The sequence below is a fragment of the Phymastichus coffea genome, unplaced genomic scaffold (genome assembly GCF_024137745.1).
Source record: "Phymastichus coffea isolate CEN01 unplaced genomic scaffold, Cenicafe_Pcof_1.1 PCOF00003, whole genome shotgun sequence".
In the NCBI taxonomy this organism is placed as follows: domain Eukaryota; kingdom Metazoa; phylum Arthropoda; class Insecta; order Hymenoptera; family Eulophidae; genus Phymastichus; species Phymastichus coffea.
This window is the reverse complement of record NW_026706814.1, coordinates 9,210,301-9,238,047: the sequence shown is the minus strand read 5'-3', so window position 1 is coordinate 9,238,047 and position 27,747 is coordinate 9,210,301. Positions and strand designations below refer to the sequence as shown.

The window sequence follows — 27,747 nt, the reverse complement described above, 5'->3', positions numbered from 1 at the left end:
AAAACTTGGATGAAGGGGAAAAAAAGGATCTAAATACGTGAAAACTGGTCACAATTTCACTTACACTTTAGAAGATTATAAAAATTCAGGATTAGAAATACGGACTGAGTTATCTCCATGGACTAAAAAGGTTATATTGGAAAACGGAAAAGAAAAGCACATATGTATGCATTTTTACAAAATGATAATTTATTCGAATCTTCACATCCATAATCTATGTATTTCTTACAGGTCGAGATGATCCATTTGCATTTCGGTATTTCTATTAGTATGGATAGTTGGCGCAATGCCTTGGCTGCTAAATCAGCGCCGAGATTCCTGAAGGTCATGCTGTTGCAGATTTTTGAACCTAAAGAGTGTATGACCTTGGCTATACAAGTGACGAGGACTGCATCATTCGCTGACAGAAAATATGTGCCATCAAGGCAATATAACGTACTGAGAAGTATGACACTTTGTTTATTATTAAATATATTTGTACAAAAATTAAAATATTATCCATGATTAGTAATTTATTATAAATTTGCAGAAGTTTGGCTACACTTTCTCGTAAAGAAGAAAATGATCAAGGCTAAATGCGCTGATGCTGCAGAAACCCGAGCACGTCAGAAAATTATTGATGGGTTTGGTCGTCAACTGGGAGTGGTGATCAATCAAATTCGGACTCAATATTTCAATCTACAAAAGGCAGGGTTGCTGTCAGAATTTGAAAAAGGGAATGCCAATGAAGAGGAAGTAGAAGAAGAATTTGTTGAGTAAGATGAATTCATTTATTCAAAAACGGCGTCACTTTCATTTTATTGTGATCAATAAACCACGAAATAAGAAACAGTTTTTTTACGATTTTCTATAATACTGTACAAAATTTCAACAAAATACGTGCATATTCATTCGTATCAGTTCATGTAAAAGTACTCGTTTCATTTTCTCTTTTAGCGTGAAATTCAAGTTTTAGTCCAGTAAAAATAGGCCTGAAATGTTTTTGTCACAGAAGTGGATGCATTTTTGATATATGTTAAATTGAGGTCGAAAAAGACGATTCTGAATTTTGCAGAGTTCTAGGTCCAGGGGTTCTATGAGAAAATCACGTTTGAAACTTGTTTTCGCCTGTATCTCGCGAACGGCTGAACGTACGACAAAATAACATGCACCAATCGAAAGAGCGTGAAATTTTACATCAGAAACAATGTTTAACCCGACATTGATGAGTAGAAAATGTTGGGATAAAAAATAAATAAGAAACTTTACGTGAATAAGGTAGAAGGGGAAGGCTGGGGAAGGCGCGGTATAGTTTCGCTCTCCTCCGTCGCCCCTCCAAGCGAGCGCAGACAGTCGACAACACTCGGCAACAGCCGAAGAGGGGAAACGTGCATGTACGCGCGCTTGAATTCATTTTCGATATTTGGTGGCCGGCGATGGAGCGGTGGTGGGAAACAAGTCTTATTATGATCTTTTAGGATTCTCTCTTTGCAACTAATCTGAAAAATACTCTCATCACAAGTACTTAAACGAATTAGCTTAACGTAAGCCCCACCTCTTCTTAATGAACATATGTAACATCCATATCACTCAAATGACACGTGACGATAGCCGAGGTAGCTAAAGCGTACCATCATTTTGATAGTATACTTATATTTTATAAGTTTTAATTTTGAAAAAAAATTACTTAGAAAGTTGTATTTCCATATTTAGAAAAGCTCTTGGACGTGTGTAAGTCACTATACTATGTGCAATCATGTCGATTTTCTCTTGATTTTCTTCGACACTTCTCTTTCTTCCTTTACTATTTAAAACGCCGTCGAGGAAGTTTTTTAATAATTGTGGAATTTCTGAATTCACGTTATCAAGAAATTTTTCAGCTGGTGGGTACAAAGAATTTTGATATTTTGCGTTCAAAATTTCAGACCGCAGAATTTCAGCAGCAAAATTTATGACGGCATTCTTTTCGAAATCGCTTATTGACTTTTTATTGACCCAATCGCTACATATTTGAGTGAAATTAATTTTTTTATAGTAAATAAATGTTTCCCGACCAGGATGTTTCAAAATAAAAATATCATCGTTGTATTTATCTTACAATCTATTGCACAATAGTTTATTGCTGATTTTTTTTTCATTCAAACCATGCAATTCCGATAAAGTAAATTAAAATTTATCACTTTTCTCAATGTAACTACATATATTATCAATTAGACGATCTCTTTCAATGTCAACATTAGAAGGTACGGGTTCTTCGTCATATGGATCGGTTACTTGTTCTGAATGTTCTTCTTCTAACGATACTTCCGAAGGTTTACGCCAGAAATTAATATAACACACATAATGGTATTGAAAGAATATTTCCTTAAAGGACGTGTTACGAAGTCGATTCCATACTGCTCCACCAAGTTCATCATTTTTTCTAGAAGCTACTTTTAAAATATTCTGGTAAGTATATAAATGTTGTAAAGTAGAAACTTTTTTATGCTAACGGTCTAATAATTTATTGCAAATAAAGCAATATCCATCAAAATTAAAATCAGTTGAATCGTTAGAAGTTGTGGGAGAATATAAGGAAGGTATGGAAGATTCTCATTTTCTTTTACTCGTCGATTTCAACGCAGAATAACGTTTTCTACAGCTTTCGTGAAAATTGACACTTTCTTTCCCTTCCCATAGTATGTGTTTTTCATCTTCTCTTTTACTTTTATCTTTTACTTTTATCTTTTACTTTTATCTATAAAAGTTTTTAAACCTCGACAATGCACTTGTACGATTGTATCTATATTATTTTCTAGGGGTTCGCCACAGATAGTGCACGTGGTTTCATCTTCCATTGTTAAAGAAAACTAAAAATTATTATACATTCTGTAATAAATCTACGATAAATGAGATTTAACGAAATATTTATAACAAAGAATCTTATGGCATACGAAATCTAAAATATAACTGTCATAACTAATATAAAGGTAGTTTGCTCTTATTGAAATAATGAATAACTCAAACAAATAGTATTGATCAGAAATGCTTATTCTTTTATAAAACATACGTTTAATTAATTGTTATTCTCTGAGGATGGTAGACTAACTTGATTATAGCGAACTACTGATTGAACATTTTCGGATCGGGCGGTAGTTACATTGTGTAACGAGCCGGCTCGTTAAGAGGCGGATGAGCGAGTTTCGAAATAGCGCGCCATGCGCAAAAGACCCGCGCAGCGAGAAAGAGAGAGAGATATAGTTAGGACACGCGGGCCAGAGGAGAACACTTGAGACCGGCAAGCGGATAATACGTGCTCGGAATCCTTCTATTTTCTGTGTGTGGGTAGATCGACGTGTGAGGACGAGCGAATCGAAGACCGCCATCGGAATAGAGAGAGCCCGCTCGTCGCCCACAATCCACGAGGATCCACTCATAGGCCTTCCAGCCTCGACAATCCTGGGCGACGATCCCTACGTAACCAGGCTCGAGGTATAAAGCGAAGCTGTCTGCAGCAACGTTCGTTCGCGTAAGTCTCCTCCTTTGTTTCCCGGATTGCGAGCGGAAATTCCGACAAGCGAGCGCTCGTAAACAGCGTCGGCTGCGTGTTGATAAAATTTGTATTTTCTGTCTCTCTCTCTCACGCGTGCGTACGATTAGATCGTATGCCGTGAATCTCTCGGCCAACGTGAGTTGTCGCGCCTATGTAGTTGTAATAAGCGAATAAACCCGGCAAAGACATATTATTAAGCCGACATATTTATTCGACAATCCTGGACATTCTCGACGTTCCCTTTTCCCTCGCATCGTTTTCCAAGAACCTTCGACCATCGCTTTTCTTTGTTGCTTCGTGCTTTCGCGCTCGTTTTCAGGTTGCGCGTCTAGCACAGAGCTAGCCGAAGAGAGGAAAACAGCGGTGACATATAGATTTTGCTAACGGACGACGATTTACTTCTGAAGAAATTACCAACCGTTACAATTGTCTCCCTCTCTTTGGGTGGACGATTCTGCCGGAGTTTTGATAAATCTTTCACAGAATGCAAGATAATTTTAACATAATCTAAGTACGCACTCTTTAGAAGCACATACACAATTTTTACAAATACAATGGAATACTCGAAGCTTAAATAAAATACAAAGTATTGCAATTGTGGCAATAGTATACATAGTATAATGAAAAGTACTGTGACCAGTACTTAATCTATATTTCTTGCAGAATGTAATATATCAGACATGTCAATGGACTTAGATATAAGTACAGGAAGTTTTAGGTCTGATGTATTCAGAGCGATTTTTTCAATCGGTAGAAAATCAATGTTTATTTTGTATTCAGAAATTTTGGTTTTGTTACCATGACTTCTAGGTAAATATTTATGATGCTGAAAGTAACCTTTATAATTAGATTAAAGTTGGAATATATGAGGGTTAGTAACAGATATTGCTATACTCGAAGACATGCCACAATTTATCATAATATTTTCTGACGTGTTGCCCGGTAAAATATACCAACTAAAACCGTCATTTAATGCTAATATAAATTCAGATTGTAAATTAAAATATTTTCTAGAACGCCCTTTATCGTCTTTATATCTTATTAAACGATCATAGCAACTTTCATCATTACCGAATCTATGCATGACGGATGTTATTTCGCATACTTAAATATCATTAACAGAAATACAATTATTTAAGTCGAGTACTATATACTCTGTGAATGTTGAGTCAATAGCAATAGGCTCATTTTTAATGCTGTAAAATGTGTAATATTGTGTCCATACTGACATGGGTATTGGTGTAAATTTATACACAGTATAATCAGCACCAGTTGGTATTGGTGTATGAATTACATATATGAGTCGAGTACCAGAAATAATAACATTAATCTTACTTAGTTTCATGTAGAATATGTAATAATTTTCTCTTAACGGAAATGGTAATTGTGGGTAAAACAAATTTTTATAAATAGTATTCAGAGCGGACATGAAATTTCTTGGGGATATTAATCTTGGAGACACAATACCCAATTTTCCATCATTGATTGAGTCATAAACTAAATCAATGTTTTCTGTTAAGTCCTCCATGAGTATATTTAGATCATATATACATTCTAGCATATTGTTATTAAAGGCCACTCTGAAAGTACTTTGAAAAAAAAGTTGCATTGTAGCATTCAGTGTTCTCAAATTTTTTTCATAGTAATCAGTATGATTAACAAATTTCCGGAGAGTACTTTGCATAATCGCTGTTTGATTATTTACAAGTATTGCTATGCGCACTGTTCTATTATTATAGACAGCATCTATATCTCGATTGATTCTCTCTGCTTCATGTGCTGACATAGTACCAAATAAATAATGTTGCATGATGCCAACTATATTAAATAACCCTCTTTTTTCTCTCTTCTCGTGACTTAATGACAGTAATAAATAGATTTCACGTTGAATTTTCTTAAATTTGTTACGTATTGAATTCAAAGATTGAGCATGAATGCAATAGTCATATAGGGAATATTTATGTTGAAGATCTTGTATATTTATATTCAGCTGTTTTGCACTATGTACCAGGTCATTCATGTCAACAAAATGCACTGTCGTCCAAATTTCATGATAAAGACTGGCTTTAAACAATTCGTCATGCAATATAGGTGCGGTAACAGGTATTAAGTTATACTTCTCAAGCCCTTGTGAGTAGACTATTATTGAGAGTGCAAAAACAAGAAATCGATACACTGAAACAGTAAAATTTAACGATTCTAATGTATCTACATATGTTCGACTTGCTTAATTTTGTAATATCTATTTTATCCCAAAATGCATATTTATTTATGTTTCATTTTTTCTATTTTATTTATGCCACTTTGGCCCTTACCCGGTTAACCAAACAGTTATGGTACAAAATATTGACCACCCTACGATCGAGGATTTTACACATGTCTATTTAAATACCGCACGGAAAAAAAGATCCGTGATACAAGTGGAAAATATCCTACGCTGCTATAAGCCATGGGTCCCAACCTCAGGTAGGTAAAAATTGGGCGTCAAGCAGCCGATGACTGTCCGTGCTTCGGTTAGCTGCTAGCTGGTGCGCGGGCAGCCCGGTATGTGTGCTCGTGCTAAGACGAACGCGATCGAGCTGGAAACGCCCCAGCCGACGTCTTAGATGAGCTCGCCGTTCGCTGACTTAGCGTGGCTTATGGCTGTTGGCGTATTTATTTACGTAGCTGATGGCGATTTTATCATTTTTTGTGTGTGCTTATCGACCTGCTGAATGCGAATTTTTTGGCCCTCTTTCGCAAAAACCATCCGATCAAAAGTTATTCACATTTTAAATAAATAAATGCATTTTTCTCGGAAATTAAATGTCCTATGAAAAAATATTTCGAATAAAAGCTGTTCAGTTCGTCACAATACACAAAAATGCTCTGATCTGTTTTTTCGAAAAATCTATAATTTGCCGCGATAGCGAGTGATTAAATAAACGATACGTTAATCGGAGACCCGACACGGCGGTTCTCATAAATATCGTTTATTTAATCACTCGCTATCGTGGCAAATTATGGATTTTTCGAAAAAACAGATTTTGTATATTCTGACAAGCTGAACAACTTTTATTCGAAATATTTTTTCATAGGACATTTAGTTTCCGAGAAAAATGCATTTATTTATTTAAAATGTGAATAACTTTTGATCGGATGGTTTTTGCGAAAGAGGACCAAAAAATTCGAATTCAGCAGGTCGATAAGCACACAAAAAATGATAAAATCGCCATCAGCTACGTAAATAAATACGCCAACAGCCATAAGCCACGCTAAGTCAGCGAACGGCGAGCTCATCTAAGACGTCGGCTGGGGCGTTTCCAGCTCGATCGCGTTCGTCTTAGCACGAGCACACATACCGGGCTACCCGTGCACCAGCCAGGGGTTACCCGAAGCACGGGCAGTCTGCGGCTACTTGACGCTCAATTTTTACCTACCCGAGGCTGGGGCTCATGGCTTATAGCAGCGCATGATACTTTCCACTTGCATCACGCAACTTTTTTCTTCCATGCGAACTAACAGAGATTGCAGAAAATAAATCTAAATTGAAAATCGGAATTTTGTTATAAAATATATTATTTTTCTCCAAGAAAGCGCAAGGCATACTTGATTTTACTATTTCAAATCGTCATTTAATACAAATTACCTTTCTATGAGAAATGTACGTGGTACATGCGATTTTTATGTTTTTACCAATAAAAATTTAGATTCGTTGCTATGAATACTAAAAATATAACAGTAAGCGTATTGTATCCAAGTGAAAAAGAATTGCGTAAATGTCAAAAGATCAAACTGGTTTGAAAAGTTCAGATATTTTTGTTTATCTTAATTAATGGTACGTAATTAATCAATAGTTTTCAATACAGGAACTGGTAATTTATTCCTCTTTTGTTAGAGTTAGTTAATTAAATAATCTATTCATTATTTTGCGTATAGGATCGACCTGATTGTCAAACATAATTTAAACTGCAAACGTAAAAATAATAAGTATCGACTCTTTTCTATGGTTGAATAATTCACTTGAAAAGTTTTGCATTCTGGAGAGGATATCCTGTTTGAAAGTGATACTCAAAAGCTGTTACGCGTAAGAAAAAAATCTATTCTTTTAAATTTGCTTATGACAGAATAGCTATTAGATTTCAAATTTTTAAACGACATACGAAAGTACTGGACTATTATAACTACTAAAAAAGGTTACTTTTTGTAAAATCCGCTATTATTAAATACAAAAAGAAATATATTCTGAGTGAATAACTAATAATAACTGCAAACAGCTGCTTTAAACTTTTATAATAGTAATCATCACTTTTTGAAACTTAAACTGAAACCATTTTTTTATCATTTTCGCTTGGATACTTCTTATATGCATACATATAAAAAAATAAACCTATTCTACTTACTGCGATAATCCTATTAGCACAACAGAAACTGAATTACATAAAATTCAACACTGGTTTTGAAGAATTATTTTTAAATGAAATCTTTCTTATAGATTTTATCGATTGCCGTGGTGGCATACATGAGAAGCAGAACGATACTGATCTTTGATAGGAATCGTTCTGAAGCTCAAATCATCGATTGCGAATGAAGAAATCCAAATATTAAGCATATATAAACCATTGGTGACAGTGTGTATATGAATAAATGGGTAAATATAGTATGGCTTTCAAATGTATAAACATTTGGTGACAGTTCATTTGGATATATCACTGCGCAGTTTACGTTATTTTAAAGTGGATGGAACCGATGGAAAAAGAAGTAACCTTCATCGGTTACAAATTTTCATTTCAAAATTATTTTGTCTTTTATGAAGTTGAATCACCATTATTTGGAATCTTGGTATTAATTAGGTTTAAATAAAATAATAACACAACACAGAAATACATTTTTTATGTAATTACACAGGAAGTATGCATTTTCATAAATCAACATTTTCTGGCGCTCTAAATTATTTAATATAATTCTCACGTCTTTCAATATAATTAGAATATCATCTCACAATATTTACGACATTGAAAGAACTAAAAATTTTATGAGCGACATGAAAAGCCTCTGTCCAATTGTGTGCAACTTAGCTTACTATAATCAATCACTCTCTTGCGAAGAAATAGATATTCATCGCATGTTGTATCATAAATTTGATTATTATACACTTACCAAGTATTTAAGCCGAAAATATAATGAAATTTGTCTTTTATCCAAAAATAGCAATATACGATAATTAAGTAAACATTGCAAATGTAATTTTGTAGTAATTTTCAGGTACAAGTCAGCTAAATATGGAAATACAACTTTTTAAGTAATTTTTTTTCAAAAATTAAAACAAAATATAAGTATACCATCAAAGAGATGTACAGAAAAAAAATGCTTAAAAAAAGTATGTTCAATGGGATTCGAACCCGCTATCACGAAAATAAAAAGTAATGGTATGCTTTAGCTACCTCGGTTATCGTCACATGTCATTTGAGTGATATGGATGTTACATATGTTCATTAAGAAGAGGTGGGGCTTACGTTAAGCTAATTCGTTTAAGTACTTGTGATGAGAGTATTTTTCAGATTAGTTGCAAAGAGAGAATCCTAAAAGATCATAATAAGACTTGTTTCCCACCACTGCTCCATCGCCGGCCACCAAATATCGAAAATGAATTCAAGCGCGCGTACATGCACGTTTCCCCTCTTCGGCTGTTGCCGAGTGTCGTCGACTGTCTGCGCACGCTTGGAGGGGCGGCGGAGAAGAGCGAAAATATACCGCGCCTTCCCCAGCCTTCCCCTTCTACCTTATTCACAAGTTTCAAACGTGATTTTCTCATAGAACCCCTTGACCTAGAACTCTGCAAATTCCGTCTTTTTCGACCTCAATTTACCATATATCAAAAATGCATCCACTTCCGTGACAAAAACATTTCAGGCCTATTTTTACTGGACTATTTCTCGTGTGGCACTAATGATCATTCTAATTGAACCTCAAAATGAGAACTATTTTTTTCTCTCTTTATTTACATTTTTAATTTCATCGACGATTGTTACATCAGCATTAGTAATCTTGCTTGACTGATTTGTGTACTTACTTATATTACTGTAGCGATGTATACACTGTAAACATATTTCTTATTCTTATTTAATGATTAAGTTACAGATATTAATTCATAAGCATACATTTAATTTCACGAGAATCAAGCAATGTCTCGTCTTCGAGCTTTAATTATTATATAGAAAATTACATAACGTTTTTTATTGAAGTAATTTTAAATTACACTTTATATGTAAGTTTAAAAAAACGATTCTAATTATGCTATCATTTATAAAATGATGTATAATGGAGAATTTAATAAAGAATTAACTTATAATTTTATGCATATAATAATATGATACAAAATAGAATTATGTAGGAAAATGACGTCGTCATTGTCCAATGAAACTAATAGCAATCGATGACGTCATTATTCTAATATTTAAATCAATGGGAATATTATGTTGTCATGCTTGTCAATAACGTCATCCTTTTACTAATGAAAGTGAATAAAAAAATGTTTTTCAAATAGACGTTATTTTATGGGAAAAAAATTTACAAAGACGTCATTTTTCGAGAAATAAAAAGTTGAAGAAGTTTTAAAAAATGACCTCATTTTCTGAGGAAAAGCGGCAAAAGGGTTTATAAAAAAGACGTCATTTGCGAAGACAGAGCGGTATTGAGTTTTATAAGCTGACGTCATTTTCTTGGCCAAAACCACCGTCAAAAGTTTTTAAAAAATGACGTCATTTTTCACGAGGAAAAGTGATGAAAAAAATTTTTTATAAATGACGTCATAAGTGTTCTAATTTATAACATCAAATCACGTCATTTTTGACGTCATTGAAAGACGTCAGGACAATACGTCATTATTTTCAATACGGACTCAAATATACTCAAATTGTTTAGTAGAGTCAAACAATAAGTAACGTTTTTCAAACAGACATCATTCCAGTGAGTCACCGGTGAAATCTTGAAGTTCTTTCAAAAATGACGGGTCGTTTTCCGAACGCGAACAGTGTTCACTACTAGCAACGTCTCTGACCGCGCGCAAAGCTTCCATAATCGCTTGTACAATTGGAATACTCGATTCCTGGTTCGCAATCGCTTTCGTACTTGCATGTACGTTATCAGATGAATAACGAGCATTGACCCGCTGATCAAGTGCCCCGTCACCTTGAACTTCATCTTAATTGTTCGTCAACATAATGTTCGATGCGTTCTTCTCTTCCGATAGCGTTGCGACGTTGATTCTCGCTGCTGGCAACTAGCTGACGTCTTGGTGGAGGCTGCTAGACAACAATAGCATTTACATCAACCGGTTGAAGTTGAACAATCGATAATTGATTTGCAGGTGCAATGCATTTCATCCTTCGAATTAATTTCAGTACGGCATTTTGCGCTGTCTCCTTGCTCGCGGCAATTTTCGACGCTGGCCCTTGCCTTTTTTTTGGAGCCATTAATGCGTTGTAAAACACCAAACAAATCAGTTAAAATTAGATTGCGCTTATCACAATGATCGCTAACTCTCAAAATTTACTCGCAATTCCTCACCCGGGGCACCAATTTGTTCAGGATATGAGGAATTGAGAGACAGTGATTTGGAAATAACAATCAGATTTATTTCAAACACAAAAAAATGAGGCACTTGCCTTATTAACGCTAGAGCTCGTCTGAATCTGAGCACACATTACACGAGCAGAGCTGCTGAAAATCCCTCCTTCGATTTTTGTTCCCACTCCAGGTCCAAGGGTCGTAGGCATTACACTTTTTTTATCTTCCACCAATGAGAAAACTTTCAAACCTGCCACACTACTTTTCGCTCTCGCTTTTAATTGATAGATAGCTTTAACTGTGCCCTTGCAGGCTCAAATCAAACGCTAGATCGTGCCGCTTTATGGTTCGTGATATATTACATATCGATTATACCAATTTTTGGCTCATGCAAATTAGCTTTGATCGCGCTTTTTCAAACGAGGATCGATGGCTCAAAGAAGATGGTAATGGATGTTCGGTATCCATTGTCGATAATCAGCTCCTGATTATCACAGTGCATTTTAACGTCAATTTTAGCGAGGTATGCACTTCTTACGAGATCGAAATATATGTGAGCAGCTTAAACTTGATAATCAAAATAAGGAAGTTGAAAATAAATGACGATTAAAACACGTTCTCTATGTTCGACTTAATTAAATTCAGCAGCTCATCTTGTCATAATGCATACTCAGTATATAAATTCCACTTAAATTAATTCTCGTTGATGATAAACTTATCAACTAATGAACTATACGCTATAAATGATCGTAATCTGACTTAATATTCTACTAACAAGTGTATGATATACTTAAACCAGTATTATAATCCAATTGTGCAAAATCTTAATTTCTAAAATAATCTCTATTCGCAGTCCTTTGTACATTAGCGTCATTCTTCAAGAATTAATCTCAAATTTTCATTCACATTATTACGCAAAGATTACATTATCAAGATTGTCGCAAAGGCCGAGGAAAGCTATATGACACGAGATGAATCATGTGGCTGCGTGCAGCGTTTCTCTGTGCATTCGAGAAATCGGAAACTGACTTTACCAATTTTAGTCACCATCGCTCCGATACTCAATCGCATTACCGTAGATTTGAAACTAGGCAAGACAACATAAAGATAAGAAATTACGTCACGACTATCTCTTAAAACAAGATTTAATTTCTATCTAAAAAATGTCGGGTAACGTTTATTTTTTTTTTCCGGAACAATATTTGTGATCGTTATCTACACTATTTCCAAGATGAAGAAATGCTTAAGAGTCATGAGATAGATTGTTCAAAAATAAATACTGTGCAATTGAACTACCTAAGAAAAATAATGTTCTTCGATTTAAAAATTTTAAATGAGCAGAAAAGGTTTCATTTGTAATATATACTGATTTTGAATGTATCTTAAAGCCTATTGATCGTCGTGTATTTCTAGAACATGAAGCTTTTAGTATAGGGATGTAATGGAAATGTAATTTTGATGATTCCGGATCGATGTATGTAACATGTAGAAATAGAACAGATGAAGATGAGACACCGGCTTAATGGATTATAAAGCAATTGAAGATATTGTTAATGTATTTAAAAGAAATATATAATTTGTAACGGGGTTGCTACCGTTTAATTAATTTTATCCGCGTAATCGTATTGAAAAACGCACGTAATTACCTATGTTTAATACGGAAGTCGGAGAGCAAGAGGGAACAGGTGTCAGTCAACCAACTAACTACGAATACAAAGAAAACACGTCAAAAGTACTGGTTAATATCACAGACGAAAACTCTTTATTACTTCTGAATGTTACATTACATTCAGCCCGCGTGTTTATGTTTACATACCGCGCTCGCACGACAACGACATACAGTGTCGGATCGCTCGCCGCTCTTTGTTAGCAGAGCTATTACATGCACGCTTCGCCTCGAGTACGGAAAATTGATTATCAGGCATGCAATCGCGGTCGCGAGATTAAGCTGGCCAGCTTACCTTAATGACGGGTGTTTGGCAGCGGGCGAAACTTAGCACACACACGTTCGGATGAAGTCTGTTGTTCTCCCTTTCTTTTGGGTCGCGAACTTGCGCACGCACGGTTTCGCCCTCGATGGCGAAACACTTCACACATACTCGTGGTGGCAGAGGAGGACACCGTGTTTGCAGGCTCTGGTCAGCATACTCTGGATACTTCGGCGACAACAATCACTCGATCTCCGCGGTGCGTTCAGGCAATCAGGTTACGAGCCTCGATTTTTGCGGCCTCCGTATTGGTAGCTAGTCCCATACTGGTTCATTTTCAATCGCGCGCGTTCCGCCTCGTCGAGTACCGAATTCCCTCAATACGTTTTTCGTCTCCCGGTAGGTGCTGCCCCCGCGGGCAGCCACTAGGTTAGGCTATTAGCGCTAATATGACGTTTACCGTCACAAATTGTACTATAAAAATAAATCAATCAGAGTCCGAAGAACGCACATTTCAGTCAGCTAGAATATGCCACATCTGCTTTCAAAAATTTGAAGACGACGAGAGGAAAGTTAAAAGTCATTGTCATCTGACTGGTGAATTTAGACGAGCTTCTTATAATAAGTGTAAATTAAATTACAAAAACGCTTGTTTTATATCTGTTATATTTTATAACTTTACTGATTACGACTCGTATTTTATTATAAAAGAAATCGCTACACATCCAGATTTTCAAGGAGGTATTAAAGTATTAGCTGAAAACAAACAAAGATCTTTCACAAAAGAAGTCAAAGACAGTGCAATTCAATTACGATTTATTGATTCATTTCGCTTTATGCCATTGTCTCGAGATAAAATAGTATCTTATTTAACAGAATTAGACATAGTTACAGGTGAATTTATTAAATGTTATGTTGTGACTCTGTAGCCGTGACATGTATCTATTGACATAGATAAATTTTATTTAAAACTGTATGGTCAAAGATGCATATATATGTTAAATGACTACAACGAAATACAAACTTATAAAAAGAAATTAGACTATATTTATTCAATCAAAAACAGTGTATATAGAATCAGTTCGTCGCATCGACTGACTGGAAAAATAAAATAATAAACTAAGTCTAATAAACAAAAATACTTAGCAACGAAACATTCGAGAAAGATTATTTCGAATATATTACATTATCCCCGGCTTTTTAGATTGTCATCCCGACAATCTATAAAGATATTCAGAAAACTTGAATGTAGAAATTTGAATCTTGAACTAAGATATCGGCTTTTCTAAGCGAGTTTATTCTTTCGTAGAAGCCCATGTCTTGAAAAACTTCTATCTTGAATCTTGAATATTAAGTTTGCTGTGCAATTTTGTGTATAATGTGTTGGAATTTTACAAGGATGGCAAATTGATATGCTGTGGACTTCACCTTGTCTATTACTTTGGCATTTGCCCTATGTGTTACGTCAAGGACGAGTCAGACTATTTCATGGCGGTAAAATTTGAATTTTTTATGGAAGGGAAGTTACCGTAATTAAAAGCAATAGTCATTTAATAGCTGACCTTAATCTCAGTGACGCACTTACTCCTTCTGGGATTAACCCTTTATCGATTAGTTTTTATGTATTTTGTGCTATAAAAGAGAACGCAAAACAATTGTAACAGAGACTCTGTATTCTACTCTGTGACACTACGCACCATCTGTAATTCGATTAATTATTATAAATCTATTACTATAATAACTTATTTGAGAGTTATACCTAATCCACGTTCATCTCTGGTTTCTGAGGTACGAGTTTCTGGACCAGTTAAACTACAGGTAAATTATTTAATTATTACTTATTCACTCGGTACTTTAGATACGTTGCCGCCCTGCTTTCGTTTTAGTCTCGCACCCGTGGTAAAGCGCTTACGCGTTGACCGAAAAGAGACAGTCGCGTTTGAGTAATTCTTGTCAATTCGCGGCCGTCACGTGAGACGTAACAATTGGGGACCCTTCCGGGTAAATTTTTTTAACGAAAAGCAGGATTAGGCAAAAGTAAATTTTTTTTCACAAATATGGCTACGGGAGCCGATTTGAGAGACAAATGAAATGAGGAAGCACTATTAATATTAAGAAACTGCATAGGAAAAGTAGATCCGAATTTTATAACTATTAGAGAACCAACATTACTAGAATATATAAAATTTCTACACGCTCGTTAAGATTTAGGTTTTGAATTAGAAGGCAAAAAACAACAACTAGAAAAATTAATAAAAATTTTAGAACATTATATAAATGAACAATTAATAAGGAATTTATGTCAAGATCCACTTTTACTACTCATTGTAGAAGAATTAACAAATCGTAATATAAGTCCAAAAGAAATTTTAGTCGCAGTAAATCGTACTGACAAACTAGTACAATTTGAAAATAAATTTGAGCCAATAATTGAATCAAACGCGGAAATAACGGAAGACGACTCAAGAGAATATTTCCAAGCTTTGACAAACTTGACAATTGACAATAATAACGAAGACGAAATAGATAAAATAAGAAATGAAATTCCTATTATAAATCATATAAACGTTAAATTTTTAATATCAAAAATCACTGAAAAAAGTCAAAACGAGAAAAGTAGCAATTCAGAGTACTTTACGCTAAAGTCAACAAGCAGATCATTTGCCAGCACAAGACCAATTTATCATTCAACTCCACAAGAAGTAACCCGTACAGTACAAAATTCCACAATTAGCCCTTTGAGAAATGTAGGGTTGAAAGATATCGTAGATTTCATTCCTAGATACGATGGATACTGCATTCCACTACATGACTTTCTAGACGGTTGTTGGGAAGCTTATAATGTTATTCCACCCGGAAATGAAGCGGATCTAGCAAGATTAATTAAAATGAGATTATACGGGGATGCATTAAAAAGTATGCGTGGAAAACATTTTGAGATAATTAGCGAGATTGAAATGTATTTAAATCACCTTTTCGGATCAGACAAAACTTTCAACCAGTTATCTGGTGAGCTGGCTATGCTCAAGCAAAAAGCCTCAGAAAATGTAGTAAAATTCTCAAACGGAGTTAAAACAGTAGTGCGAGAATTAGTAAGCGCAGCAGTGCGTGAAAAAAGATATAATGTCGGATTCTTAAATCAATTAGAAAAGGACAAACTCAAGTTTTTCATCCGCGGCTTACACTGGGTGATTAAAGCGCGAATGGGACAGGGAAAAAATCTTGAAGAAGAAACAGCAAAAGCGGTAGAGATTGAACGCGATTCCGCAACACAGAAACGATCTCAATCAGACAGTAAAAGTACTTGCAGAAGTAAAAAAAAGAATTAGCAAACATTAAAAGTGTAAAAGTAGTAAAAACCGATAACTCGAAATTATGTCAAATTTGTAAGTTGTCAAATCATTTAGCAGATATATGTTTTTACCGTAACAATGGCAGTACAACATTTAGAAATGAAAGATTCAATAGTAACGAAGGCCAAAAGCAAATGAATAGTCAAAATTCAGCCAATAGAGAAAGAATGAACCAGCAAGTATCTCCGCCCTAAGCAAATCAGAACTCTGCATCAAAAAATCAATACCAGGGAAATTTTAATTCTAATAATCGCGGACTAGGAAATCCAAACAGAGATCCGACTATTTGTAATTATTGCGGTATTAAAGGTCACTGGAATGTAACAAAAGAATTTTTAACGAACAAAAGAAACAACAACAGGAAAACGCCGGTGGTTTCCAGGTGAAAGGCGCGACCGGTAAAACGACCAGCCAAACGGAGCGCCGAGCTTAAGTAAGAATACAAAGAAATTAGAAATAACAAAAAGACTGGTATTGCTAAACTTGAATAGTAAGTCACCAACTTTCATTTTAGAAGATAAAAATCAAAATATCAGTCTTTCTATCATGCTAGATACTGGTGCTGGACCATCTCTACTGAAATGGTCTAAGAAACCAAACGAAGCATATCTGAATAAATTGAAAATTTTAGAGTTACGAGGTATTACAGAACAGTGTAGTAACATTAGGAAAAATAAATATTACAATAAAAGATTTAGAATTCGAATTTCATATGGTACCCGATGATTTACCTATTGAAGAAGACGGACTAATCGGCAGTGAATGTTTGCGTAAATTTAACGCTAAAATAGATTATAAAAACAATATTTTAAAAATCGCTGATAAAGTATTCTCTTTATCCACAAACAATACAACTACTGGTAATCAATATACAACATCGTAAGATGATAATAGTTATTCAAAATCAGTAGCAAACTGCAAAACTTATGCTGGAGTAGTTAGAAATCAAGTAAAAATTTAGACAGATTTGTGAGAAACTTTTCCAATAATAAGGAAAGCGATGAAGAATCAAAGGTAGATTTTGAGCCAGATAAAAACTATGTCAGGAAAATTAGACAGAGCGGTTACGAAGGCAATCTTCAAATAAAATTGGAGTAAAATTGCGAAAATTCGAAATTTGTAAATTACCACACAAAAAATCTGAGATTTGTAATTCCGAAATTGGACTGGAAAAAGCTAGCGAAGTTAAAATTAGTGAATCTGAAATCTGTACATCCGAAATTAGAAATTCGAATATTGAAAATTGTAAAAAATCAGAAATTAGAAAAAACCAAAGTACGTACTCAGTTTGTAATTTAGCATTAGCCAACAAAGAATACGGGAGTACACGCCAAAGTTCCGCGAAAGCTAATTCAGAAGCTATTCAGAATAATATAACAAGTAGGGCTGAGCAAAGCCATAATGAAATCACTCTCCATAAAAATTTCGTAGGTGATAAAATTTACCCCACGAAATTCTCAATGACAGAAAATAAATTGAGTATACGAGGTGTGATCAAAAAGTAAGGTGAATTTTTATTTTTCTCAAAAAATATTTATTTATTCATCAATTTTTCTTTTATCTCCTTCAAAGTAATCCCCCTCGGATATAATGCACTTGTGCCAACGCTTTTTCCAATCCTCAAAGCATTTAAAAAAATCATTTTTTGTGATCTTGTTTAGTTCATCCTTCGATGCCGTCTTTATCTCCTCAATCATGGCAAAACGCCGTCCTTTCATGGGCCTCTTCAGTTTTGGGAACAAGAAGAAGTCACAGGGGATCAGATCTGGGGAATACGGTGCCTGTGGCGACGTTACTGTGTTGGTTTTAGCCAAAAATTCGCGCACAAGCAACGATGTGTGAGCAGGGGCGTTATCATGGTGCAAAAGCCAATTTTTATTTTTCCACAAATTCGGACGTTTCTGGCGGATTGCTTCGCGCAAATTGCGCATAACTTGCAGATAATATTCCTTATTTACTGTTTTACCCTGTGGCAAGAACTCATGATGCACCACGCCCCTGCAGTCAAAGAAAACTGTAAGCAAAACCTTTACTTTTGATCGAACTTGGCGTGCTTCTTTTGGTCTTGGTGATCCAGAATGCCTCCACTGGGACGATTGAGTCTTAGTCTCGACGTCATAACCGTATACCCATGTTTCGTCACCTGTTATAACCCTGTTGAGTAAATCTGGATCATCGTTGACGTCATTCAGTAGCTCTTGGGCGATGCTCATGCGACGTTTCTTTTGGTTGAAATTGAGCAATTTCGGAACAAACTTCGCTGACACACGTCTCATGTCTAAAACACTCGTCAAAATTGATTGACACGAACCACATGAGATGCCAATATCATCAGCAATTTCTCTAATGGTAATTCGACGATTTTCCACACTATTTTCTTCACTTCTTCAACATTCTCATCAGTTGTTGATGTGCTGGGGCGTCCAGAACGAGGTTCGTCGTCGGTGTCTTCTCGGCCTTCTTGGAAGAGTTTATACCACTTGTAAACATTTTTTTGGCTTAAAGTAGACTTACCGTATGCCACTTTCAGCATTTCAAGTGTTTTGGAACATTTGATCAAGAAAAGACCAGTAATAGACTTCCGCGCAGTAAATACACTGATTCCGGATTACAATTGTCCAGTGCCGAATGTAGACGATCAGTTAGATGCGTTAGGAGGATTCATAATATACTCGGTCTTTGATCTTTATTCAGGATATCATCAATGCCTAGTTAAAAAGTAGGACAGGCAGGTGACAGCATTTCAATGCGACCAAGGACTTTTCCAGTTTACTAGGTCGCCTTTCGGATTGAAAATAAGCGTGCCGGTCTTTCTATCATTAATTCACCTTTTAACGACAGGAATGAAAGGAGTAGTAACCTTCTTCGATGATATTTGCCTACATAGTAAAACTATTGAGGAACACTGTGAGAGCATCTTTGAATTAATGAAACGTGTAAGAAAAGCGAATTTAGTATAAAATCCGGAAAAATACGAGTATTTTAAATCAGAGGTAGTATACCTAGGTTATGTAATCTCGAAAAACGATTTACTACCTCACAATGATAAAATGTTAGCCGTCCTACAATTTCCCATGCCGAGAAATCCAAGGAATATTGAACAATTTATCGGCTTGTGTAGTCACTACAGACGATTCATTGACAAATTTTCCGACATTGCGCAACCCTTAAATAAACTATTAAGAAAAGATCCGCAGTTCATATGGGAAGAAGAACAGCAGAAAGCCTTTGAACTGTTAAAACGCAAATTGTGTGAGCCACCTATATTAGTTCATCCAAACTTTGAAAAACCATTTATTTTAACAACAGATGCTAGTGGATACTGTGTAGGATGCGTTTTATCTCAAAAAAAAATGAGGACGACTTTGATAAGCCAGTAGCTTATGCATCACGAGCGTTAAATGATGCAGAAAGACGTTACAGCACTTTCGAGAAAGAAATATTAGCAATTGTTTTCGGAATTCTTAAATTTCGACCGTACTTATATGCAATCAAAATTTACTGTCATTACTGATCATAAACCTCTAGTTGGATTAAGATCACATAAAGATCCCAACTCACGAGTAACTAGAATGAGACTGAAGGTAGCAGATTTTCAATATGAAATTAAATATAAAGCCGGAGCTACAAATATAAATGCAGATGTTTTATCACGTAACCCAATAGAATTACATACATTAGATCCGCAATTAATTCAAGAACCAATAAATATAGTAAAAGGATTAGAAGCAAATAATGATAAAGTACCGAAACCGGAAAGAATGATCACACGATCGCGCACTGGACAAAAGCCTAGCGCTAAATACGAAGAAGCTATAAGCGCACTGAAACCTAGTAAACACAAAAAGAGATGAGACCAAAGTGCCACTGAGGTAATAACACAACAAAAACGGAAAGACAAGAGGTCAGAAACCCCTGAAAACACCAATAGCAACACACCATGTACGCAAAAAGTTGAGAACCAAGCAATAGATGTACAAGGCAAGGGGACAGATGTATCATTAAAAATTAGTTTAGAAACCATCAAAGAAGAAGACAAATACGAATCAAACGAAACTAAGATAGACGCAACAGAGGAGATTGTAAATAATGAGAATGAATAGAAAACAAATTACCTCAAAGCAACATCATTTATTGTCGAGAAAAATTGTTTATGAGAAAAGATAATTATTTGTATTTTGTCAATGATAAAGGATAACCTTTCAATGAAGGAGCTCGTCTTTTAAAAGAACTAAATAAATTACCAAGGTTAGAAAATTTAAAAGTAGGATATCCTAAACTAATTAAAGTTGGGAAAAGATATCATTTAGTAATGCCGCTAAGGTGCGAACAACGAGAAAGCACTGAGGATATAATTATTATGCTATAAAAGCATTACTCATGAATGTCAGAAACATTATTGATGAAAACAAGATAGTCACCTTTAGCTTAGCGAAAAGTGAAAGCATAGAGAACATGTTATTCAGTAAAATTATTAACTGTATACGAGATAAGCTTGGAAAACTAGATGTCAAGGTCATAATATGCACCGGACAGGTAAAACATCCCCTATCTAATGAGAGAGCAGAGATTATACAAGAAGCACATTGTTCATCAGTCGGAGAACACGCGGGAGTTAATAAAACATTTAATCGTATTCGACACAAGTTGAACTGGGAACATCATAAAGAGTAAAACATTGATTTATTTGCATATTTTAATGCAAAGATACTTTTCTTTGAAAAATACGTAAGAAAAAGTTTACAAAAGTTATATTATGACGTGTTATTTCAACAGTGTCAGTTAGAAAAGAAAGTCATAATGAATGCACTAAATATCGCAACAATTAGTCCGGATTTATTAGTCTATTATTTGATGAACGGACCAGGTTACATGAGCCTACGCGCAGGTGAGGTCATTCACATAATTAAGTGCTTACCAGTAGATGTACGGACAAGAAACTCTTCAGGGTGCTATCAAGAACTACCTGTAGAGCGCGACGGTAGACCTATATTTGTGACACCTCGCACGCATATATTGAAATTTTTCGGTACAGAAACAGCTTGTGATGAGACAGTACTAGTAATGTTTAAGGTGGGAAGTGGATGGTAAGATGTTACCACGACCGACCTATTTTGGCGACGGACCAGGAGTTTTAAAGCCTCAGATAAAACAAACATTGAAATATCTAGCACCCATTGACATAACTAACAGCGGAATTTATAGTTTGTCAGATATTGAAAAATTGAAAAGCTACATCATGTTTCCAACCGAAAAAGTAGCGAAAAGTGTATCTTTGAACAGACGTCCCGGAGCAGAATTATCATTCTATTATATGCTCGATGAAAAAGCGCTAGAAAAATTAGCCGAATCCACATAGTCGAAATTATGGGGAAGATTTGTGAGTTTTGGTTCGGTAAGCGCGGGCATTATTTCCGTAATTATGCTTTTTCGCGTGATTAAATTTATACTCGATACAATCATACATGGATACAAACTCTATTCGCTTTTCGGATGGTCTATCAAAATAATAGGTGCAGTGTGGAATTCACTTACAAATTTACTTGTCCATTTAGTTAGGACTCCTACTGAAGAACGGGAACAAGATAAGAATCAAAATAAAATCGAGCGAGGAACAGTGGTCAACACCAGTTATATAACTGGTTTATACAACGTTATATAAACGTTTATATAAACGCCCCTCCAAATTCCCCATCTCCTCCAAGTTCCTCGGACGCACCAGCATTAAAAGCGAAAGTAATCGAATGTACCTTTAAACCCAACACACAACAGGTAGAAAACAGATTAATAGATACTAGACTATATCCCGTATTACAAGAGCTTTGCATTCGGTCAATTCCTCCAAAGAATAAACGAGCTCCTTCAAATAGGGACGAATAAAAAAAATTGGTATTAAAATTAGATTTGTCATCATGAATGATTCAGATAAAATCGAAGTACTAGAAAATCTAATTTGTATAAAGACGAAATTAATATGTATGGCTCAAAGAAATAACGAATCAACTCATAAATTTGGAAAAAAAGCCATAAACTTATTAAAATCATACAAGATTGCAGGCCATTTAGCTCAATTACAGTTAGATGAAGTAACAGACACTATGGAAGAAAGAGAACAATTAGCAACGATGTGTTTTGTTGAATACCTAAACAAAGGCATAAAAAGATATATGTGTCAATACAAATTTTATAGTTTATTACAGCAGGCAGTTCCACACGCTGAACGAATTGTTATTAGCAATAATTTAAATGAATTAGAAAATATTGTAAACGCAACAGCGTTTTAGCAGCTAATCAATATCAAAACATTCAAAAATCTTTTTTTTAATCGCATAATGTATTTGATTCATTAGATAAAATTTGTAAAAGGGTATTATAAAAAAAAATTGTAATAACGATAATACACGACCTAACCCAAGCATGGATTAACAATAGTGTATTTGACGTTAATGGTCCTATAAGCTTGTACAAAAAAAATTTAATTTATCGAATAATAATTGTAACCTATATCGAATTGCAGTTTGCAGAACACACAAAAAAAAAAAAAACAAGATGAAAAAAGCAGAAATCTGCCTGTATTTTCTTCTCGGATTTATGGCAGTTAGGGGACAAGAAGAAAACCCCGTTGTACATCTGATTGAAGACAATCCAGGGATTGCGTTTCATAAAATTGAACGTATAGCCTTTACGCGTGAAAATTGGAGTTTACTAACAACCATTGACATGCAACACATTTTCATTTGGAACGAGGTACTTACTAATCAAGTAACTACTTTAAATAACATGTTTATAGAAGGTAATGTATCCAACATAGAAGCAAGTTCGATTATACAGCATGTTATGGATGATTTGCGGGATATTAATCATGTTGACGATTCCCTGAATCATCTTGTCAACACTTTGCATGTTGACAAAATTAAGGGGGGAGGAAAAGCTTTATCTTTTCAAAACAGTTACGCATTGAGTAACACAAAAAAAGTTTTAGAAAGAGCAACTAACATGCGTATAAACGATCTATTTTATATTGTGGAAGATGAACCTAACACTTATTACTTTGATAATGGCCTGCATGAACAAATTAAATCAGTAAACTCGAAAACTGACTATATTAAAAGATATGTGCAACTGTTAAAACAGAACCCGAACATAACAGACAAAAATCAGGCCGCTAATTTCCATAAAACAATTTCACTCATTAAAGAACTACAACATGAAAGTAAAGAAATTATGTTATTAATGGTTGAAATGTTTAAATTAACAAATATTTATTAGCTATGCATACCTTACAAAGAGTAATACATGAAATAGAAATGACATCACTTTTAAAATCCATTGTTAAACTTAATAGTATTAATACAGCAAATATTGCTGACATAGCACAGTTACACTTTATGATGTATAAAAAAATACTAATTGTAGAAATAGTACTACCGGTCATAGATGCCGAACAGTTTGTCGTGTACAAAATGATGTCTTTTCCAGTTTTTCAACAATCTGAGATAAACAAGTCAATCGCTGCATACATTGAACCGCGGAATGATTACATTGTTGTATCAGAAACTAATAATTCATATTTCTTTATGAGTGAAACGACCTTTGAATTATGTAACATCGTAAAATATTATAGAATATGTAGCGTAGAATTAATAGAAAATACCAAAGCATCTTGTGAGTTCACCTTGCTAATAAAGCCAAAATTCAAAACTTTATATGTAATGTTATGTTAAATGTAATGTTAAATTAAGTCAAGATGAATATTATTTTCTAGTCAAAACTGCTAGCAGTCATTTCTGATTATTCTCAACGAGAGAATATGATTCATTAAAAATTAAATGCACTAACAAATTGATATCTATTCCGAAGCTTTCTTCTGGCATAATTGAACTCCCAAGGTCTTGTGACATATGGGCCGACAGAAAAATATATAGAGGTGCGACCGGCAATACAGTAATAAAAAATCTAATTATTCCGCCTTTTCGACTAACGCTTTTAAAAATAGACCAGCGGTTAGACAGTTCAACTAAAATTGAGATAAAACCGATCAATACCTTAACAACAAAAGTAGAATCAAAAACAACTAACTTGTCAACTTGGAACCTTATTTGTATCAGCATTGCAATTTCATATTTAATTATAAGCTCTCTAATTATGTTTATAGTATATCACTATGTCAACAAAAAACAAAGTAGAAGAGGTACCACAGTAAGCGAAACATATATACCGATGTCGAAATTAAATACCGGGTTTAGATACGATTTTACGGGGCCACCATTTTACGAGATACCCCGCATACGTCCTAAAAAGGTTCATGACTATGAAAATATGTTACCAACTCTATTAGAATCAACCCAGGATGAAGAACTAAAGGAAGAATCGTCTGAACAGATAGGAATCGAAAGCTCAGAATCAATAAATATCAAAGAATAAATAAGTATACCTGTTATTGAGGGAGTCAGTCAGCCAGTGGCAGTTTTAATATTCATATGAAATATTTAGCTTTGCAGGAGAACGTTATCCGTAGTATTAGGCCAGGTGTGGGTAATAAAGCTTTCCTAGTGTGACTAAAGTAGGTCATGGATTGTAAAATGATAATCATCCAGGAACATAAAAGTAGAAAGAAAGAGGTAGGGAATTAGAAAAAATCACTATTAAAACGAATGGAGTAAGAGGAAATTAGTTAGTCTATAGAAAACAACAGAGAAAGCAATTAATATAATCCAGTGAAAAATGTATGCTCAGTGTGTTTCCATCAAACTCATAAGTGAAAGAAGATTTTGCCACGGTTTTCTCTTTAATGAGAAAGATGTTATGCAACGAGACCCTCTAGGACTGTTCGAAACGAGTGAAAACTACTGTTGGACACCCGAACCGTTCCATATTTATCGCTGGGGAGCTTGCCGCTGGTAGAACAAAACAGCAAGTGAATACGGATATAAAGTGCGGACCTTCCAGCCAACCAACACGTATGAATTAATCGGAGAAATAATATATAATAACTCATCAGTATTTCAAAAAATATGCAAGGAAAGTGTAACGAAGATAGGATACTCACTGCTAGATCCAGTAATACCAGGACTCACAGTGGCACAACAGCAAGCCAGAGGCAAAAGTTTTACATTAAGAAATAATAACGAGATATTTTAATATCCGGAATATCTTACAGTACCAAAGGATAGTTTATTCAGGAGCCAAAATTTGCTATTTCAAACCGCGAGTGAAAGTACTGATATCTTCATTCAGCATCTGTTTAAGATAAATTATGGTAGTCTTAATACAGATAACCGTCTTACGTTTGGATATTGTGCAGTGTGTCAAGTACCATTATTAGCAGTACGTAATTGTCGTTACTGTACGGCGTTACATTCAAGCAAACAGTGTGAGGACGTGTTGATGCAAATTTTGGAGTGCCCCTTTGCCGAACATCGGAAGTCATTAGAAAATGATGACGAAAGGTGCCGATTCCATCACGGAGGTAGTGAATTAATTCAGGCGTGGAGTAGGCAAGTAGATCAGTTATTTTCGGAAAACAGTAACTATTGGCTAAATCTTAGTGAATAAATTTTTTTGGGGAGCTATTTTTATATAAAAATAGAAATAAATAAATTATTATTAGAGTGAATTTATACTGCAATTTCCTGGCAAGACTCCTCCAAATACAGTTGACATAGTATACACTAAATTCGACACCTGGTATTCGAATAAATTAAGTGGTATCTAGCAGTAGGAAAGAAACAAAATTAGAATTTTATAGCTAGATTAATGATTAAGTTCCCGGTTTGAAAGGTAAAGTAAAATAAAAGGGACTTAGTTGCCAGTAAGACAGCATAGTGTCAACTAGTTTTGTGCCTGTGTCTCTATAAGTAATTGTATAACATGGTCGTGAGTAGGGTCTTGCAAAAGTTGGAAGAAGTTTATGGAGAAAACCACGGATTTGTGATCACAGAAGAAGGAGTGATAAGTGATCCCTTAAACTTATTCAACAGTCCGGAACCATACGACAACGCGGTTTTACCGGAAATGTATCGACGAGGAATCATCTTGTGGTTAAACGGCGAAGCAATGAAAATGAGACGTCCATCCAGAGAGGGTAACCCAACAAATCTGGCCCAAGTCTTAGGGCAGATTTGCTATGACAGTTGCGAAGACTACCGAAAGGTATCGGAGGATTGCGCTCGTATGATGGGATACGACCTAATCCTACCGCTAGTACCCGGACCGGATATCACGAATAAGCAGCTTCAAATCATCATGAAAAGGTTGCAGTTAAGATACGAAAACGACCAGTTGCAGTATGTAGAGTATGTTCCTCGGATAAACGTAGGAGAGTAGATATGCAGGTATGGATAGATTATCTTGTAGCATATTTTCATGGAGAAAGGATCGAACGCGGAAGAACATACGCCGAATTTGTACATCTGCCTTATTGCGGTGTGGGTTTTGCGGACTTATTAACTTTTGATAATTGTGTACAGTGCTCTCGACCTCTACCTGTGTGACGTTTTTGTAAGCTGTGTATTTTAAAATATTTAACCCATGGACCGAAGAATATCTTCCTCATCTGTTGGGAGTGCTGGTCAACCGCCCATCAGAATGCCCTTCAACCCGGAGAAAAATGCCGTATATGTAAACCTGGCACCATAGGAGAAGAAATATTCCTAAGAAGATTAAATGTAGTGTGGAGTGGTGGTTTCTTGCCTTTTGAAAATTAGAGACTTTATAGTGCTTCGAAATTTTTCTCATTCAAACATATATATGTGTAAAATTACTGGGTGTTTAGTATGTAGTGCTTATTGTAACTCATTATGTGCAAAGTATAAGTATATTATCTTGAAGTACGCAATTTCAAATAGGCAGGTGCAACTTGCGAGCGCCCTGCGTCGCTGGTCTTCAGGGGCGGGCGTGTTACGTCGAGGACGAGTCAGACTATTTTATGGCGGTAAAATTTGAATTTTTTATGGAAGGGGAGTTCCCGTAATTAAAAGTAATAGTCATTTAATAGCTAACTTTAATCTCAGTGACGCACTTACCCCTTCTGGGATTAACCCTTTATCGATTAGTTTTTATGTATTTTGTGCTATAAAAGTGAACGCAAAACAATTGTAACAGAGACTCTGTATTCTACTCTGTGACACTACGCACCTTCTGTAATTCGATCAATAAATATTATAAATCTATTTCTATAATAACTTATTTGAGAATTATACCTAATCCACGTCCATCTTTGGGTTCTGAGGTACGAGTTTCTGGACCAGTTAAACTGCAGGTAAATTATTTAATTATTACTTATTCACTCGGTACTTTAGATACGTTGCCGCCCTGCTTTCGTTTGAGTCTCGCACCCGTGGTAAAGCGCTTACGCGTTGACCGAAAAGAGACAGTCGCGTTTGAGTAATTCTTATCAATTCGCGGC

The 27,747-nt window shown here is 35.2% G+C and overlaps 2 pseudogenes; both read right to left on the bottom strand.

Annotated features, from left to right (window-relative positions):
- Positions 1 to 1,662: 1,662 nt before the first annotated feature.
- On the bottom strand, positions 1,663 to 2,816 carry LOC131665054 (uncharacterized; annotated as a pseudogene).
- A 1,192-nt stretch (positions 2,817 to 4,008) lies between these two features.
- Positions 4,009 to 10,568, bottom strand: LOC131665045 (uncharacterized; annotated as a pseudogene).
- Positions 10,569 to 27,747: the final 17,179 nt, after the last annotated feature.